The sequence below is a fragment of the Macrobrachium rosenbergii genome, chromosome 1 (assembly GCF_040412425.1).
Source record: "Macrobrachium rosenbergii isolate ZJJX-2024 chromosome 1, ASM4041242v1, whole genome shotgun sequence".
Taxonomy (NCBI): domain Eukaryota; kingdom Metazoa; phylum Arthropoda; class Malacostraca; order Decapoda; family Palaemonidae; genus Macrobrachium; species Macrobrachium rosenbergii.
In genome coordinates this window covers 35,637,559-35,655,892 of record NC_089741.1, presented here as the reverse complement: position 1 = coordinate 35,655,892, position 18,334 = coordinate 35,637,559, and the positions used below count along the sequence as shown (strand labels likewise).

The 18,334-nt window shown below is 40.1% G+C and overlaps 1 pseudogene; it reads left to right on the top strand.

The window, feature by feature from the left end:
• The first annotated feature begins 8,622 nt into the window (after nt 1–8,622).
• Nucleotides 8,623–18,334, top strand: part of LOC136849140 (protein turtle-like) — a 553,559-nt pseudogene continuing 543,847 nt past the window's right edge.

Sequence of the window (18,334 nt, the reverse complement as noted above, 5' to 3'; positions counted from 1 at the left end):
CTTTAGGGGGCGTAGAGCCGCCAGTTCACCACACGCGGTGCACTGTAGGCATTACTTGAGGTTCTTTGCAGCGACTCTTTAGGCTCCTGACTGCAACCCCTCTGATTCCTTTCCCTGTACCTCCTCCATTCATGTTCTCTTTCTTCCATCTTACTTTCCACCCTCTCCTGACAGTTGTTTCATTGTGCAACTGCGAGGTTGTCCTCCCGTTACACCTTTTAAACCTCTTACTCTCAATTTTCCCTTCAGCGCTGAATGACCTCATAGGTCCCAGTGCTGGGCCTTTGACCTAAATTGTATATTCTATCTATCTAAACTGTTGTCTTAGTGTTTTCCACCAAAAAAATATGATAAAAATTGCCATAATAGAAAGTAACGAAAAATTCGGAAGATTTAAGAGGACTTATTATACCAGTCCCCATTCGGCCCATGAACTGCCCAATTTTCCCAAGAACTGCGGGAAAGAGAGGCCATAAAAAAGAAAGAAAGAGAAAGAAAAAGGAAAAACTGTAGTCAGGTATCGCTCGTTAGTCTATTTTTGCGTGTGTATTTTTTCCGCGTTCGCTTAATGAAGTCTCGAGGTAACGGCGCACATATAGACCCCGCCATCAACCTTTTCTAATACCGTTAGGTAATAGCAGGAACTTCGCGAGTTCCTCTTCGTTCGCGAAGTTCCTCTTCGTTCGCGAAGTTTTCCTCCTTCGGTTAGTGAAAGATCCCGCCAACTTTTCCGTTTCTCTTCCCGCCAAAGAGAGAGAGAGCAGAAAGTTTCTGCTGAAGTAGGTTTTGACCTCGGGTACTAGCGTCGGTTTTGTTGTTCAGCTGATCCACTTGCACAGTGGTTAGTCTCGTGGCATGCCAACTCAGATGCCGAGGGTTCGCGTCTCCTCCAGGGCGATGAAAAGTCACTGGCTGGCTCTGTATCATGATCAGTTACTGCTGCTGTGTGGGGTCTGCTGCGGTGGGAGGTCGAAACCAGTATTCTTTGGAAGCTTGAATTTCAAGTCAGTGGCCCCTTTGGTGTGCTTGTTCCATGTGAATGGGTTTCATCTGCGGAAATGATGATATAATAATAATAATAATAATAATAATAATAATAATAATAATAATAATGGCAAGAATCCCTCTCTTATGCAAGTACTGTTGAAAGAAATCGCTGACAGAGAGAAAACTGTTATAAGGAAAATAGAGAAGACTCTGTACAAGATCAGTGCAGCTGATGCAGCGATTTCTTTCAATAATAATAATAATAAGAATAATAATAATAATTAAGATTAAGCCAGCCTTGTGCTGTCACGGGCTCTTGCTCCCAAAGCAGCCCGTAATTGTGAGTTCTCCCACATCACTGGTTATACCTGTATACCGATTTCAGCTGCCCCCTCTCGAGTATAGGCAGGACCCACTAAGATTAATTAGTGGGTCCTGAGTATAGGACACGCTGGGCATTCCTAAAGGGCGTTTGCTGCGTCCCTTCGGCCCCGTAGCTGCATCCACATTTTAGACTTTTACTTTACCTCCATTCCCGTTTCCTTTCCACAGTCTTGCTGTTCTGCTCCTCTAACTTCTACTTCGGTTTCTCCCAGTTCCACCTGTGGGTCCTTGTACTTCATCTCCTGCATTTTCTGAACGGCAGCATCAATATTGCAGTAAATATAGGCCCCGCTGTGGAACCTCTCAGTTCCAGAAGTCCTTGATTCCTCACGCCGTGGGACTGTGGAACAGTCTCCCAGGGGATGTCGTGCAACTGGAATTTCAGAAGCTCAAGCGAAGGTGCAGTGCATTATACCCTATACAATTCTCCTTGTATTTTAATCATTTACTTACATTTTTTCTTTTTATTAACTTGTAAATTTATTTATTTATTTTAATAAGTGATCTCTTATTTTTTTTTCTTTCTAATGAACACCATCATACTCTTTGGAAGCTTGAAATTCAAGTCAGTGGCCCCTGCGGGCTTCTACCATATGAATAGGGTTCATCTGCTGAATAATAATAATAATAACAATAAGAACCTTTCTGTCCAACCGCTCTAACTCCCTTTTTCACTGTCCTAAGCCCAGAGAGGACCAAAGTGCCCCAGAGCCTGGCTTGACAGTCAAATTTCATAAAGCAGTCTTAAATCAATCAACCCCGTAGGGGGGTAGTGCCGTCAGTGCTCCTCATGCGGTGCACTCTAGGCACTACTTATCTTTGCAGCGTGCCTTCCTTAGGCCCCCAGCTGCGACCCCTTTCGTTCATTTTACTGTGCTTCCTTTGGTATTCTCTTTCCTCAACCCTCTCCTAACAATTGATTCATAGTGCAACTGCTTTGAGGTTTTCCTCCTGTTACACCTTTCAAACCTTTTACTCTCAATTTCCGTTTCAGCGCTGAATGACCTCACAGGTCCAGTGCTTGGCCTTTGGCCTAAATTCTAAACACGGCGATAGAAATGCTTACATTTTTACTCTTCGTCTCTTGTGCAATAGATTAGTTGGACCTCAGTTGAATGAAGATTAGAATCTTCTAGAAGGGGCGTTATGATGATGGCAATTAGTGCGTGTCCCTAATGGATTTCGTGTGTATTCAGCTACGTAATGGTACCATTATGGTACCATTATCCCCACGATAACAGATTTCGTTCGATCGAGATTCCTTTTGTGCAACGCTGCTGTTCTTGTGACGAATGGCCTTTGCTGGCATAACCGGTTTAACTGTAATATATATATATATATATATATATATATATATATATATATATATATATATATATATATATATATATTATATATATATATATATATATATATATATATATATATATATATATATATATGTGTGTGTGTGTGTGTGTGTGTGTGTGTGTATAATATATATATGTGTGTATATACCTGTATATATATATACCTATCCATATATCTATCTATATCTATATATATATATGTATAACTGAATCACGAAAATATGGAACGTGATGAATAAATATAAATAAAGACAATCCACGAAGGAAAGATTATCATTTTAGTGCTGCTGCTGCGAGGCCTTTCGACTGTCGACCTTTACTTAGGCATGTGCTTAGGTACATACATGCCTAGCCAGTATTAATGTGAGTTTGTATTTTGCTCAACCTTGGCGGAGGTTTCCGGCCTAATTAAATCGAGAATGAAAGCGATTGTCGCTTCTTAATTAACATTCTATAGTTAGTTCTCTGCTCTTGCATGAATCAAGCTGACTGGCTACTCAAACAATTAGTCTCTACTATGAAAAAAGTTACCCCTCTGTTGCCATTACAGTAATTGTGTGATTACCTGTTTTCATTTTTAATTTCTCAATTTATCTGTTTTTCTAATAGGTGATCTCTTTCTGTATTTCCCATTACCTTCTGTTACTTTTTTCGAATGAACACTGTAATATTCTTTGGGAGCTTGGATTTCAAGTCAGTGGCCCCTGTGGTGGACTTGTTCCATATGCATAGGGTTCACCTTCTGAGTAATATAATAATAATAATAATAATAATAATAATAATAATAATAATAAGAAGAAGAAGAAGAAGAAGAAGAAGAAGAAGAAGAAGAAGAAGAAAGAGCAAATTTTGATAAGTATCAAGACCTGAAAATCGAAATAAGAAGGAAATGGAATATGCCAGTGGAAACTGTACCCATAATCATAGAAACACTAGGCACGATCCCAAGATCCCTGAAAAGGAATCTGGAAAAACTAGAAGCCGAAGTAGCTCCACGACTCATGCAGAAGAGTGTGCTACTAGAAACAGCGCACATAGTGAGAAAAGTGATGGACTCCTTAAGGAGGCAGGATGCAACCCGAACCCCCACACTATAAAAACCACCCAGTCGAATAGGATGACGGCGATAGACCAAAAAATAATATAATATTAATAACAATAATGTCTGAAAGGCGGTGTTTTTTTGTTTGAACTCCAGTAGCCGTTATACAGATTTTTTACTGGTTATTCGTGGCTACAAGGAAAAACGAAAAAGTTCAGGTTGATACGAAAGAGTAAAGTAACTTTTGCAAATAGGCATATTCATCACACGGGCAGATTCTTTCCCATAACTCGGAATTTGTCGTTACGAACTGTGCCATCTTGGCGTCAAATCATCTTGATGTAGTTATATACGAGGATAAACTGGAAATATCAAATGGTAAAATGCTTTTACCAAATGGTAACGATTTTTCGTCATTCTGTACCATGTTCCAGTTTCGTGTAGTATTGATCCTCACGTTGAACATAATGGACGGAATGAATGCCTGGCAGATTTGATTTAAATGCTCTTTTGTAGCCCAGGGCTGAAGAAAGCGAGAGGAATTAAATGGAAGGAAGGGCGAGGCTATTTAATGGCTATTATCTCCAGAAAGACCGGATATGTGTCTAGCTCATGATTCAGACACTCGACCATGGCGACCATTTAAATCTGGAAGTTTCACGAACGCAGCGAGCCACTTTTTGAAATTAAAGGCAGGGAGTGAGTGGGCACCGCTGTGCTTTGCCCAGAGGGCGAGAAGGTCCTTGGATTGGGCGGGGAGAGAGAGAGAGAGAGGCAAGGAGGTCAGGAAACCGTCCTCTCTTTAAACGTTTGAATTTCAACGCCCCGTCCATTCGAGCCAGCCAGCTATAGACCAGTACGGGCTGAAGCAGCGTCCCCGCCCCCGTCTTCCCCGCCCAGACTCGAGACACCTGAGGTACGGACGCGGTCCTGGCCCGATGGGGGTCCGAGTTTTCGGCGGGGGATGGGTAGTAGCTGGGAGTCGCTAGATACCCTAAAATAGGCACAGTACGGTCGAATGGTTTATACAACTTACAAAAACCGATTCGTACTCTGCCGGGTTTTGGAAATTCATTGTTTGTTTCTTAAGGTTTTTGCCGATTATCATTCATAAAAAATATCGTTTATAAATGAATAAAGAATAAAGGGTAAGCTAGTTTCATATAATTTACTACTATTGATTTCTCAGTTATAGGTACCGCCAGGATGCCTGACTTTTTTTTTTTTTAGTTTAACTGGATCTGTTGTCGCTCCTTCGTTTTGCCTTCATTTTCGTATAAGTGTCATTAATAAGAAATAGTTTAGGTGTAAGAAAAGGACTTCATATCTAAAGTTATCATATTCAAAATCGTAAGTTTTAGTTTCTTAGGCGAATGTGTGTATCCGTTCCATGCTATTAGTTTGTAACTTTGCATCGCTTTATAACGTAAACAGATCTGTCAGGGATAATGTTTGTGTCTTATCCTAGAAGCCAAACACTACACCACCTATCCTCCCCACCCCCAAAACAACGTCGACAAAGTCAACGGCTGTTTAGTTCCAGCAGGTGAGGGTGAGGGGAGGAGGTTGTTTGATTTCATACGGCTGGCAGCCGCTGGAGAATGAAATTGTGCCCTAGGCACTAATGGCCAAGTGTCGTACCGAACGCATTTCCAGCTTTCAAATTTAATGATTTTAACATTACTATTCATTGAACACAGAGTTACGTGGGCACGGGGGCCCTTGGTATATGGCTCGCACCATCATTTGTGTCCTTCGTAGCTATGTTCTTGCACGTTTTATTCAAATGCTATTCGTCATTTTTAGCCAACGCAATGCCTTGGTAAGGGAAGCTGCCGTTGCACCTGTGTCCCCTCGCTGGGAACTTTGCAGGGGATAAGGATAGGTTGAAGGGAAGTAAACAGAAGAGGGAGACCGTAATATCAGAGGCTGGTATGTAATTCATTTGGGAGGAAATCCGGCTTTCTTTTCGAACAGCCTGTTGATCTGGGCGGTGCCGAATACACGGCCATCTACAGCCGTATTTTGTCAACAGTCCAGTGATGTCTGAAACGGATCTGTTATGAAGATTCATAAGTTATTTTCGTAGTCGAAAACTGACTACTTTCCTTTTTAAAAGGGAAGTCAGTTTTAAAGGAATGCGGTAATGTTCATCCATTTCATTACTACGGTATAACTAAAGTCTTTTGCCACAAATCCATGGAAAAACGTTAAACAATTTAGAGGATTACCAATTTTAAATTTTTTCCCGGAGAACTTTCGCCTAACTGAAGTAAATAATGGTATTTGACCTGGCATAAACTTACCTACTGGCGTATCAGAGTATCTTGCGTCCCACAAATCGTCTCATTTAGGAAGATTTGCGATGTAAATTACCGCTAAGCTCTAAAAATCTCACGAACAAAGCCGGAGTCAGGCCTTGAAAACATAGGCCTAATTAGAACTCCGTCACTTCTTCCACACCGAACTTTATAATCCCTATAATCCGGCCTCCTTCGACCGCCTTATATATACCAGCAGTCACCTTCTTATCAAGATCTCTCATTTCTCTCTCACTGTTTCCGTAAACACGAAGAAAAGAATGGAGAATGTTAATGGGAGAAGGGAGGGAGGTAAAGGGATCAGTTATCCACCGTCTTTTGCGCGCGCTCGCTCATCGTAATGTAGTCAGTTGTACCCCTAGATCACGTAATGTGCTTTCATACACACACACACACATATGTACACATAAATATACAGTAATATAAGGTTTTACATTGCATATTAGCATAACGATAAGTAAATTAGGAGATATTATAAAATGACTCAAGCCACAAACTAGACCACTTGCTGTCCAGGGAAAGTCATAAAGTTTTCGAAAATGCCTGCAATACATAGTCAAAGTCATGTAGCTGAGATGTTGCTAGAAGTCAGTCTAGGCACTATTGATGTACAATAGACTGCTCAAGGACTACTCATCAATATTGTCTCTCTATCGAACTTGTACCCCGTAGGGGAGGGGGATGTGCCGTCAGTACGCCTAACGCGGTGCACTGTAGATATTGCTTCCGGTTCTTTGCAGCGTCCCTTCGGCCCCTAGCTGCAGCCCCTGCATTCCTTTCACTGTACCTCCGTTCAGTCTCTTTCTTCCAACTTATGTTCCACCATCTCTGAACAAATACTTCATAGAGCAACTGCGAGGTTTTCTTCCGGTTACACCTTCAACCTTTTTATTCTCAATGTCTCATCATACGTCTCAACGCTTGGCCTTTGGCCTAAATTCAATATTCTATAAGACTCTCCTTTCGCCTGAGTGCTTCCTTCTTGCTTTCGAGCCTGGGCTAGAAAAGGGCTTTAGGTTACCTGTCCTGTTGGCGTTTGCAATATATATATATATAATATATATATATATATATATATATATATATATATATATATATATAAATGCTTTCTATTCATACATAAACGAAATCATGATTTGGCTGCAGTTCTGGCTATTTTATTATTCTCATTGACTATCAGTCGCCATAATTCAGCAAATCAAAATTACAAAAAGGAAAAAATTTACTCCTGCCTTGATATATACGTATAAATACATTCAAACATCAAATACATACATACAATTACACACATAAAAATGAAAAAATATTCTTTTTGTAAAACATTAGGTTAGGCTGTAGGGAATGAAGAAACAAAACGAGAGTAGTAATCGATGCTCATTTGTATAAAGGAGATTTGTAGGCCTACCTGATTATGCGCAAGATAGAGAAGAGTGGATTGTGGTGTGTGTGTATGCAAGATGTATGGAGATTCTAATGAGAGTTCACCCTTGATTTGCCAAGCTAAAAGACAGACGTGGTATTAACAACTAAAATGTTCTTATGGCTCCCATATATGTATATATACATTCATATAATCCTTTCATTTATATATTATATATATATATATATATATATATATATATATATATATATATATATATATATATATATATACATATATATATATTGTGTTCGTGTAGTGGACAGATGTAATGCCTCGTGATGTCGACTTGTATGATGAGCGTTTCAAAATAACGTAAGTAAAATGCTCAGCATTTGAAGAATGCACAGTTGTCAAAACACACAAAAAAGACCCCATTCAAGATAGTGTCTGACTCGCCTGGAATTGGACACTTTTAATTTAAGAAGAGAATAAATTCTGTAAAGCAGGTCGTTTGTGTACTTTGGTAAACAGATACGATTGTCGTCTTATGTGTTTTGTGTGCGTTGTGTTATATATATATATATATATATATATATATATATATATATATATATATATATATATATATATATATATACATATATATAATGTATATAGAAAGAGAGAGAAAGAGAAATTATTTTTGAAATTGCATTTTGAACAGTAACCGTCCATTCGAAAAGAATGAGTGTTCCCATTTTTTTTTTTTTAAGAAAAGAGGTTGCAACAGAACTGAGATTGGCAGTTATAAAATTATATCGACATCACGGGAGAGCAGATCCTTACACGAATTGAGAGAGAGAGAGAGAGAGAGAGAGAGAGAGAGAGAGAGAGAGAGAGAGAGAGAGAGGGATGGAATAAATTTCGTAGATGGAACTTTGGAGATGAAAGCAATGAAACTGGCGAAACATTCCTTCAAAAGCGACACTTGTCGCAGTCGCAGCTCTTAAAAGCCCGAAAGTTTCATCCGTTATATTATCCTTCGTCCTGAGAGAGAGAGAGAGAGAGAGAGAGAGAGAGAGAGAGAGAGAGGCTGGGCTTCCTCCTCCTCCTCCCCCCCCCCTCGCTCTGGGACGCTGGCTGGCTGCTGGCTGGTGGATGGTGGTGGTGGTGGAGGAGCTGAGGCCGCGTATCCTCACACTGTTTTGAGAACGTGTTGTGCGCAGCCCCTCGCGTCGACGCGATGGCTTCTCCTTTTCTGTTTTAACGTTTCTGACCCATAACCCAGCGTCCTGCAGGCATGTCCTTCGAGAGGGGCACCCAGACGGGCATTCCTGACACGACGGAACCTTCAGTTGACCCCTAATCGCGTTGACGAGTTGTCCTGGGAAACTGGAGGAAAAATCGTTATTGGGAACCCAGCAGCTCAGACGCGCCATGCCAGCTAGCCATCATCTCATCCCGGGAAGGGGGCTACTAGTCATAGTCGGGCGGTAGACGACGTCGGTCCCGTGTGCTCTGTCCCTTCGCATCCCGACGTGTGATGGACCTTCTTGGTTTTCACAAACAATCGCACCACGACGACGACGAGCCGTTGCCGCCGATTATTTAACCCGAGTGGCTCTTCGGACGAACCGTGACACGTGATGCTTTCGGGCCCAGAGGTAATGATGATGAGTACTGCCATGTCGTGAGTGATAAATATTCTGAGGAAATACAGCGATACAGTCGCAGGAAATTTGGTTCTCGCGAAGAAGAAGAAGCAGTAGAAGAAGTAGGGACAGTCCTCCTCCGTTCCCTTCCCAAAATCGATAGGACATAACAAGAAGTCCTTTGCGTGACACAGGTGATATATTGAAGTGTAGCGCAGTCCGGTAATCGTTCATGTCTATCGGAATGTGTGCAGGGGGGAGTGGGGGCATCCCACCCACCCCCTCAGCCACCCCTCCAATTCATTGATTTCTTGCGGTTGATAGCAGTCTGAATTTCTGAGATGTATACTAGCAGGGCCGTGGGTCAGACATACCTACCTTTATTCTAAGAGGAGACAGACAGACACAGACAGACAGACAGAGAGAGAGAGGGAGAGAAAGAGAAAGAGGGAGAGAGAGACACACACACACACACACAGAGAAAGGAAGGAGAGGGGGAGGAGATGTGTGCAAGGAGGAAGCTGGGTTGTCCTCAGAGGCTTCTCCCGAAGACCCTCCCACCTCAACCATCAGAGAGACCCAACATCCTGTGAGCCACCTCACACCTCTCCAACGTTTCTGTTTAGCTTTTTGTCAACTCTTATTATCCACCTCACCAGTTCCACCATACATTATTGTTCTATTTTTATCTCTTGTCAGGTTTTCGCCGGCGGTCTCACATTTTTCTGAGTCATGTCATTTTGTGTTCACACTTTGTAGATGTTTTTAGCTTATCTCTTGTTAAATGAGTCTGTTTTTCCCCCCCCCCACTTGCAGTTAAGTTTTGAGAGAGAGAACTCGGTAACCCTATGAAAATAAAAACGATATATGAAAGTGAACTCGAACTACGGTGTTGTTAGTGTTGGTCAGTTAATGATTGAAAGACTTGAATACTGAAGGACAATTGAGACGGAATCGTATCAGTGTCTCGTTTCCAATCGTCTGCTGCTGCTCAACCCAACGCCTGGAAGTAAAGGTAAGCTATTTCAAGATGCCATTCATGAACCTATCTAGTATTTAGTAGTTCTGTAGTTCTTCGAGACAGTTCAGATCAGACATTAGTAGGTCCATACAAAGCAGGGATAGGTATGCAAACTTCTGATCTCCTTTCTTTGCGTATTTAGAAGGAAACGTTGCAAGCTCATTGGTGTCACTTTTATTTGTGAAAAGGCAAGTTGTTTTATATTTTACGAATTCATGGACGTGGGATATTTAGAGCTAACTTCACCCAAGGTAAGCTTCCTTATCGCGCCGGATTGAATTATTAGTGTTCATAAATCTGAGGCTGGTTTGTTTAGCGATGTGCTGATTTCACTTAGTATTACTGTAACACACCTCGATTAGAATGGACAATTCAGACCCTAATTCGAGATAAGACTAAATTTAAAGGCTTAAGGCCAGTTGGATTTGGTCGTAAGTCTTTGTCGACAAGATGACTGTAACCTGGAGTAAAGAATGTGCATTGTGGAAGTCCTGATCGCATATTTATAAGCTTTCGATGTGATTATACACCTTAAGAGGCGTACAGTGAGGTTCTCACGGCACAGTATAGTCTACTCCCTGGAGTTAGAGTGATTCATCCAATGTGTGTGTGTGTCATTGTACGTTTAACGTTCTCATCTTGACGTCGCTACCCGTAACGTTCACAGTCGTTTTCTTTGCTCTACCCGAGGTCATGATAGACGCAGTAAAGTCTAAGGGGAAATTTCACCTTACTTTTTGATTTTGTGAAGTTGGATTTTGATGACCTGGGCCCGTTTCGTCTCTGAAACGTTGGGGATCTTCGTAACCAGTTCACGTATGTATATATATGTTTGCTGAAACGATTCATTTTTTCTTTAGATGTGTAAGCCTATTGCTGGGCGGCCAGCTGTAGTGATGATACATAGCACAGGTCTAACCTGACCAGTCAGATATTAGTTTTCGATTTTTTATTGATTATTGGGTGACGACCACTGAACGGAAGAGTTCAATGCAACTTTTTTAAATAAAACACCAAAGTAATTTAATTATATATATAATGTGTATGAGTGTGTGTGCGTACACATATGCACGTACGTATGTACATACGCTAGAGATAAGTGTAGCCCATGTTGTTGTATACTTTTCTTTAATTACAGCTAGAAGTTGATGGACTTTTTTTTTTCACCTGCACTGAGGAGGTGTACGTGTCTGTACGTATGAGAGAGAGAGAGAGAGAGAGAGAGAGAGAGAGAGAGAGAGAGATAACGGATTTTAGCAAACCTAAAGACCAGAAAGGTACCTTTTTTGCGCTGTGTGTAGTCCTCTTCTGTAAGCGAATTAGACCTACCTGTACGTGTGTGTGTGTCCACACTGGTGTATGTGAGGGCGTGGCGTCTCATAGACATTATCTAATGTGAGAAGTTGTCGGAATGGCCAAAAAATGCCCTTGACACTTTTTTGTATTATGTGCAGTGACACTTTTTATTTTCTGTCTGCCTGTGTATCCGGTGTTAGGGAGGTGGAAAAAAGCTCTTAGTGTATCTCGATGAGAGAGAGAGAGAGAGAGAGAGAGAGAAAACTTCGTTTTGATTCTAATGTGCGTGATTCATGAGCAATACATTTCTATTCTTCCCCGGGCGGAAAGAACCCGGCTCAGCCAGAAAATTTAACTTGAAATAGCAATCAATATGGCTTCCAGGGCGTCTGGGAAATCCGAATCAATTTGTGCTTGTATTAATAACGCCTTAAAGAAGCCAGAAAAGATAAATTATATATATGAGATTGTATTACTTTGTGATTTATATAAGGTGTTTTTTTGTCTAGAGTGAGATGCAGTTAAAGTCGTCATAATGAATTTATGTCAGGGTACCAGCTTGCATTTGACTTAACAAGACTGTGGGAACACTGCTGGCATGCGTGAGGGCATTTTGTGTTTAACCCTTGACCTGTGAAGGTCAGAACCCTTGCATACATACTTCCCAGGCATCTCTGCGGCGCAACCGGTTTCGAGAAGGTTAAGAGGGGGAGATAGCTGCAAATAAGTTGCAAATATGTTACCGTGAAGAAAATGACTTTGGGAATTGCTCATCAGGCGTGGAGCAATCTGTCGTTGAAACCTGTTTTAATAATTGCATGATTTAACCTCAAGAGTGCTAGTGGATCGGTTTTGAAAGAACGTGTCTGTCAGCTGCCCTGAAGTTTGGGGTCTTGTCAATCAGGCCGGGTCAGAAGTAGACGGCAGTCAAAGTATAATTGGCTCGTGATTTATTCAGAGAAAAGAAGGGTATCTACGCACTGCAGAGCATTCGTTTTTAAGTACTCTGGACGGAATAAGATTTCTAATCTTACAGGTAATTGGTTTATGCTGTATTCTAACTCTTTAACAACTTAGATTTTATATATATATATACATATATATATATATAAATATATATATATATATATATATTATATATATATATATATATATAAATATATATATATATATTTATATAAATATATGTATGTAAAATTTATTTATATAAATTTTGTCACTTTCTTTGGCAAATCTTCCTGCATTGTATCATGTCTGACTGTGTGTTTGTTTATCATGGTTATAAAGTAGGACTCTGTGATTTTCAAGGCATTCTAATTTTCAAGAAATTTTTGTATTCAGTCCTAAAGCCTGTTAAGTTGGATTGTCATTGACTGCAGGCTACTAAAAATTGTCCCAGACATGTGTTCTGTAAGTTTCAAAATACCTTGTGTATCGTCAGGCATTCTAATTTTCAAGAAATATTCTGTGTAATGTTCAGTTGCTAAAAACGTGAAGACATGTTAAAGTTTCTGTTGTGTATCTTCAGTTGCTCTGGTCTCTGTGTATCTTCAGTTGCTCTTGGTCTATCTGTGTATCTTCAGTTGCTCTGGTCTATCTGTGTATCTTCAGTTACTCTGGTCTATCTGTGTATCTTCAGTTACTCTGGTCTATCCGTGTATCTTCAGTTACTCTGGTCTGTCTGTGTATCTTCAGTTGCTTTGGTCTATCTGTGTATCTTCAGTTGCTCCGGTCTATCTGTGTATCTTCAGTTGCTCTGGTCTATCTGTGTATCTTCAGTTGCTCTGGTCTATCTGTGTATCTTCAGTTGCTCTGGTCTATCTGTGTATCTTCAGTCGCTCTGGTCTATCTGTGTATCTTCAGTCGCTCTGGTGTATCTGCGTATCTTCAGTTGCTCTGGTCTATCTGTCTGGAAGAATTGGCTTCTGTTGGGATTCATGAACTCTCTCTCTCTCTCTCTCTCTCTCTCTCTCTCTCTCTCTCTCTCTCTCTCTCTTCTCTCTCTTTGTGCGAAAACACTTGCACGTTCCGTATTATATTTTCAAAGTGAGACCATTTGGAAGGCACATATGTGGTTAATTCAGATTAATGTCCGTTCGGTGGCTCTTCAGGGAAAGCTGTCAAGGCAGTATGACCCTTTGTTGACTTTTTTCAGAACACCTTTTTTTTATGGCAGGTGAATTATTTATAGTGGCGTCAAGTAGCATATTTTACTGGCTAGAGTCGCGCGCGTGCGCGAACTCTCTCGCTCCTATTTCTTTTCGGATTTCTACAAGGAAGAAAAAGTCGAGAGGTTAAATAAAGAGATTTGTAAAGCCATAAGTTGAAGAATAAATCCGAAATGAATTAGATGGATTTATAAAGTCATAAGTTCAAGAATAAATCCGAAATGACTTAGTAGGGTTTTATAAAGTTCACTGTTGCTGGAAGAATAAATCTGGAATGAAATAGGGGGATTGATAAAGTCCAACGTTGCTGGAGGAATAAATCCGGAATAGGGGGATTGGTAAAGCCCTACGTTGCGGGAGGAATAAATCCGGAATAGGGGGATTGATAAAGTCCTACGTTGAATTAAGAGTAAATCCGGAATGAAATAAAGGGATTTATAAAGTCCAACGTTGCTGGAGGAATAAATCCGAGATGAAATAGGGGAATTATAAAAGTTCTATGTTGTAGTAAAAATAAACCAGAAAGAATAATATCTCAAAGCAGTGCCGTTTAAAGAATTATATTCCAACAAGAGTAACCATATTACAAAGAGGAATGCACAAAAATCCCATAATGCAACGAGAATAATTTCAGCAAAACAGGAATTTATTTTTCCCAAAATGTCAGAAGAATAGACGAGTAAGAAATAGAAAAAAACACGCAGAAGAGGGGAAAGACATTAAAACAGGAATTTATTTTCTCAAAATGTCAGAAGCATAGGGGAGTAATAGAACAAAAAAAAAAAAAAAAAAACATCGAAGAGGGAAAATACATTAAAACAGGAATTTATTTTTTCTCAGAATGTCAGAGGAATAGACGAGTAATAAAAAAAAAAACGCACACACCGAAGAGTGAAAATAAATTAAAACTGGAATTTATTTTCCCCAAAATGTCAGCAGCATAGACGAGTAATAGAATAAAAAAAAAAAAAAACACCGAGGAACGAAAAGACAGCGTGTCGGGAATGCCATGCCCCGTCGAAAGAATGCCAGGAATGATATGGTACAAAAGTAGTGGGGGAAAAGAAGTGGCATTCCTCAGGCGCGGAATGACTCCTGAACTTCGTCTCGGGAGAAGGAAAAAATGCAAGGGAAAAAGACGGGAAAAAAAAAGGAGGGAGGAAAGTAGAAAAAGGTCCGCTGTTGAATGCGAGCAGTGTACTTAATGACTTGATGGACAGACGGCGCAAGGGAAGTCTTATTTGGGAAGGAAATGATGATTCGCCCACAATTGCTCGCTTGATACGTGTACAAAAGGCAGAGTTGATACACGTGACGTTTGGTTCACGTATCTTGCCTCCTCACAGAACCTCCCCGTTCTGGAGTAGTGCCGTCAGTGCACCTCATGCGGTGCGCTGTAGGCATTGCTTAAGGTTCTTTGCAGCGTCCCATTCGGCCCTTAGCTGCAACGCCTTTCATTCCTTTATTGTCACCCTCTCCTAACAAATGTTTCATAGTGCAACTGCTTTGAGGTTTGCCTCCTGGTACACCTTTAAATCTTTTTTTACTCTCAGTTTCCGTTTCAGCGCTGATTGACCTCATAGGTCCCAGCGCTTCTCGGTCTTTGGCCTAAAACCTATATTCTGTTCTATTCTTCACCGAACACAAAAAAAGTTAAGTGTACCTTACTTTTACCAGACCACTGAGCTGATTAACAGCTCTCCTAGGGCTGGCCCGAAGGATTAGACTTATTTGACGTGGCTAAGAACCAATTGGTTACTTAGCAACGGGACCTACAGCTTATTGTGGAATCCGAACCATATTATAGCGAGAAATGAATTACTATCAACAGTTAAATTTGTATCGTTTGCTCTTTTCATCGTATGGCTACTTAAAGGTCTGTGTTGTTTGTATAGCCTTAGGTTCGTATATTGTCCACAAAGGATCACTCAGATATCTGGAATGAATCATCCGTATTTTAAGAGAGATCTTTCACATTGACAGTTGATCCCCAATGCCCTTTTTCTGTCGAGAGGAGCTACCAGGTTCGCTGAACAGCAACACCAATATGCAGTAAATGTTTAGCCTCGGTGTCGAACTTCTCCAAAGTTCCAGAGGTCCTTTATTCCTCCTCACACCGTTGGACTGCGGAACAGTCTCCCTACTGAGGATGCCGTGCCATTGGAACTTCGAAAGTTCAAGCGAAGATGCAATGCATTACCACCCTAATGCTATTCTCCTAGCATTTTAATCAATTGTTTCTATTTATTAATTTCTTCATTTTTTTCTGTTTTCAGTAAGTGAGATCTTTCTGCTCTCTGTGCTTCCCTTCACCTCCTCGTACTTCTTCCTAATGAACACCATCATCTTCTTTGGAAGCTTCTTGAATTTCAAGTCAGTGGCCCCTGTGGTGGGCTTGTTCCACATGAATAGATTCATCTTGTGAATAATAATAATGAAATAATAATTTCATAATAATAATCTTCTGAATAATAATAATAATAATAATAATAACTGAAAGCTTGAATTTCAAGTCAATGGCCCTGTGGTGGGCTTGTTCCACATAAATAGGGTTCATCTTGTGAATAATAATAATAATAATAATAATAATAATAATAATAATAATAATAATAATAATAATAATAAGTCAATGGCTGTGGTGGGCTTGTTCCACATGAATAGGGTTCATCTTCTGAATAATAATAGTGGTAATGGCTTGTAATAACTGGAAGCTTGAACAGGGTTTGGCTTGTTCCACGTGACATCATCATCATCATAATAACAGGAAAATCGTTTCCAGCGCATCTGTATGTCGGCAGCAGGTTAAACAGCGGTTCACTCATTCATTTCAAACCCGTAATCTTTTCTCAAGGTTGAATTTAGTAGCAGCAGCAGCTTCATCGACGAAAGGTTACTGTGATGTCGAGTTGAAATGCCAGACAGAACGTCACGGCCGTGTCTGGGAATGTCGATCGCATCTTTGATGAGAGGATGCTTTTTTGTGGGGCGGGGGGGGGTGGGGGTTTGTGTGTGGAGCGGTCGATAGTGTTTTCGACCTTGGCAAGACGAGAGAAGAAGAAGAAAATTGATGAATTTTAGAAGGGGGCTCTCAACATGTACGTAGTTGGCCAGCTGTCGTTGGTCTTCCAGGAGATCATTTTGTCTCAAGTGGTAGAGAGAGTCAGTCGCTGATGATTTGGGTACTGGGAAAGTTGATCTGTGTATATAGGCTTACGTGGAAGTCTTTGCTTTCAACTTTCATTTCATCCCTCACACCTTTGGGCTATGGAACAGTCGCCCTGCCGAGGATGTCGTGCAATTGCAACTTCTTCAGAAGGTCAAGCGTTGATGCAATGCATTACTACCCTAGGCTAATGCTTTTCTCCTTGCATTTTAATACATTTTTATCTTGTCATTGATTTATTGTTTCTTTTATTAAGTGAGATCTCTTTATGTATTTCCTTGACTTTCTCCTCTTCCTAATGAACACCATATTCTATGGAAGCTTGAATTTCAAGTCAGTGGCCCCTTTGGTGGGCTTGTTCCATATGAATAGGGTTCATCTTCTGAATAATACTAATAATAATAATAATAATTTCATGGCCTTCATTCCCATTCATTAGACACGTCTGGACATACGGTTCTGTGGAAGCTGGTTAGGTGAATAATTACATTTTTGTCTCGCTCCATTAGAATGAGTGGAAATCATGAATAATTATGAAAATGTAATTATGCATACTGGTGATTGGACGTCCCGTAATGTAAGCTTACGGTTCCATTTGTTTGATTCATTTTTAGTTGGATAATGGCGTAAGCTCCTTTCGTGTAAAAGAAAAAAAAAATATTTCAGCCTGTTCAGAGAACCTTTTCACCCTCAGCCTTGTTTCTCTGTAAGTTAACTGAACAGGTCAGAGATTTAACTGAAGATTGAAAGATTTAGAAGAGAAGATGACCCGTTCAAGTACACTTCTTACAACTCGTGGGTTGTGGGTTGTGCCTTCTTAACTCGTGGGTTGCATCTATTTAACTCGTGGGTTGTATCTTCTGAACTCGTGGGATGTGGGTTGTATGAACGCTCATTCGTGTGATATGTGCAGAATTGATCAGCTTTTGGCGATTAAGGATAGCAGACTCTGAAGTTGTCATCTCAACAAAACGAGAAGTTTTAAGTAGTAAGTTTTAGTTATAAGTTCTAGTTATAATCAAGTGGCCTTGTTAGTTCATTTTCTTCGTCGTCACTGGTAGAGTTGGTGGTCAAAATATTCACCGTGATTTAGACAGTGTTTGTCCTGGTAGCTTGCTTGTCTCAAATCTAATCTCATCTCCATTTTCACCGTTCGTACAAATTTACATCTGGTACGGTGGTATTTATTTACTTGTATTTATATGTCAGGTTCGTCAGTTGTTTGTCTTAAAAATGTTTTTCATGTCTATAACGAATTGTGTGTCCTGATTTTCGTGCTTATAGAAAGTATTTTTCCTTCTCTTTCTGCTTTATTTAGTGTTAACTTTATCATTCAATATTTTATTGGAGGTAAATTCTGGACTCAATGTTAACTTTAACATTCTATTTTTTTATTGAAGGTAAATTCTTTATTCAGTGTTAACTTTAGCATTCTGTTTTTATTGAAGGTAAATTCTTTATTCGGTGTTAAATGTAGGATTCTATATTTTTTATTGAAGGTAAACTCTCTATTCAGTGTTAACTTTAGCATTCTATTTTTTAATGAAGGTAAATTCTTTATTCAGTGTTAACTAGTATTCTATTTTTTTATTGAGGGTAAATTCTTTAT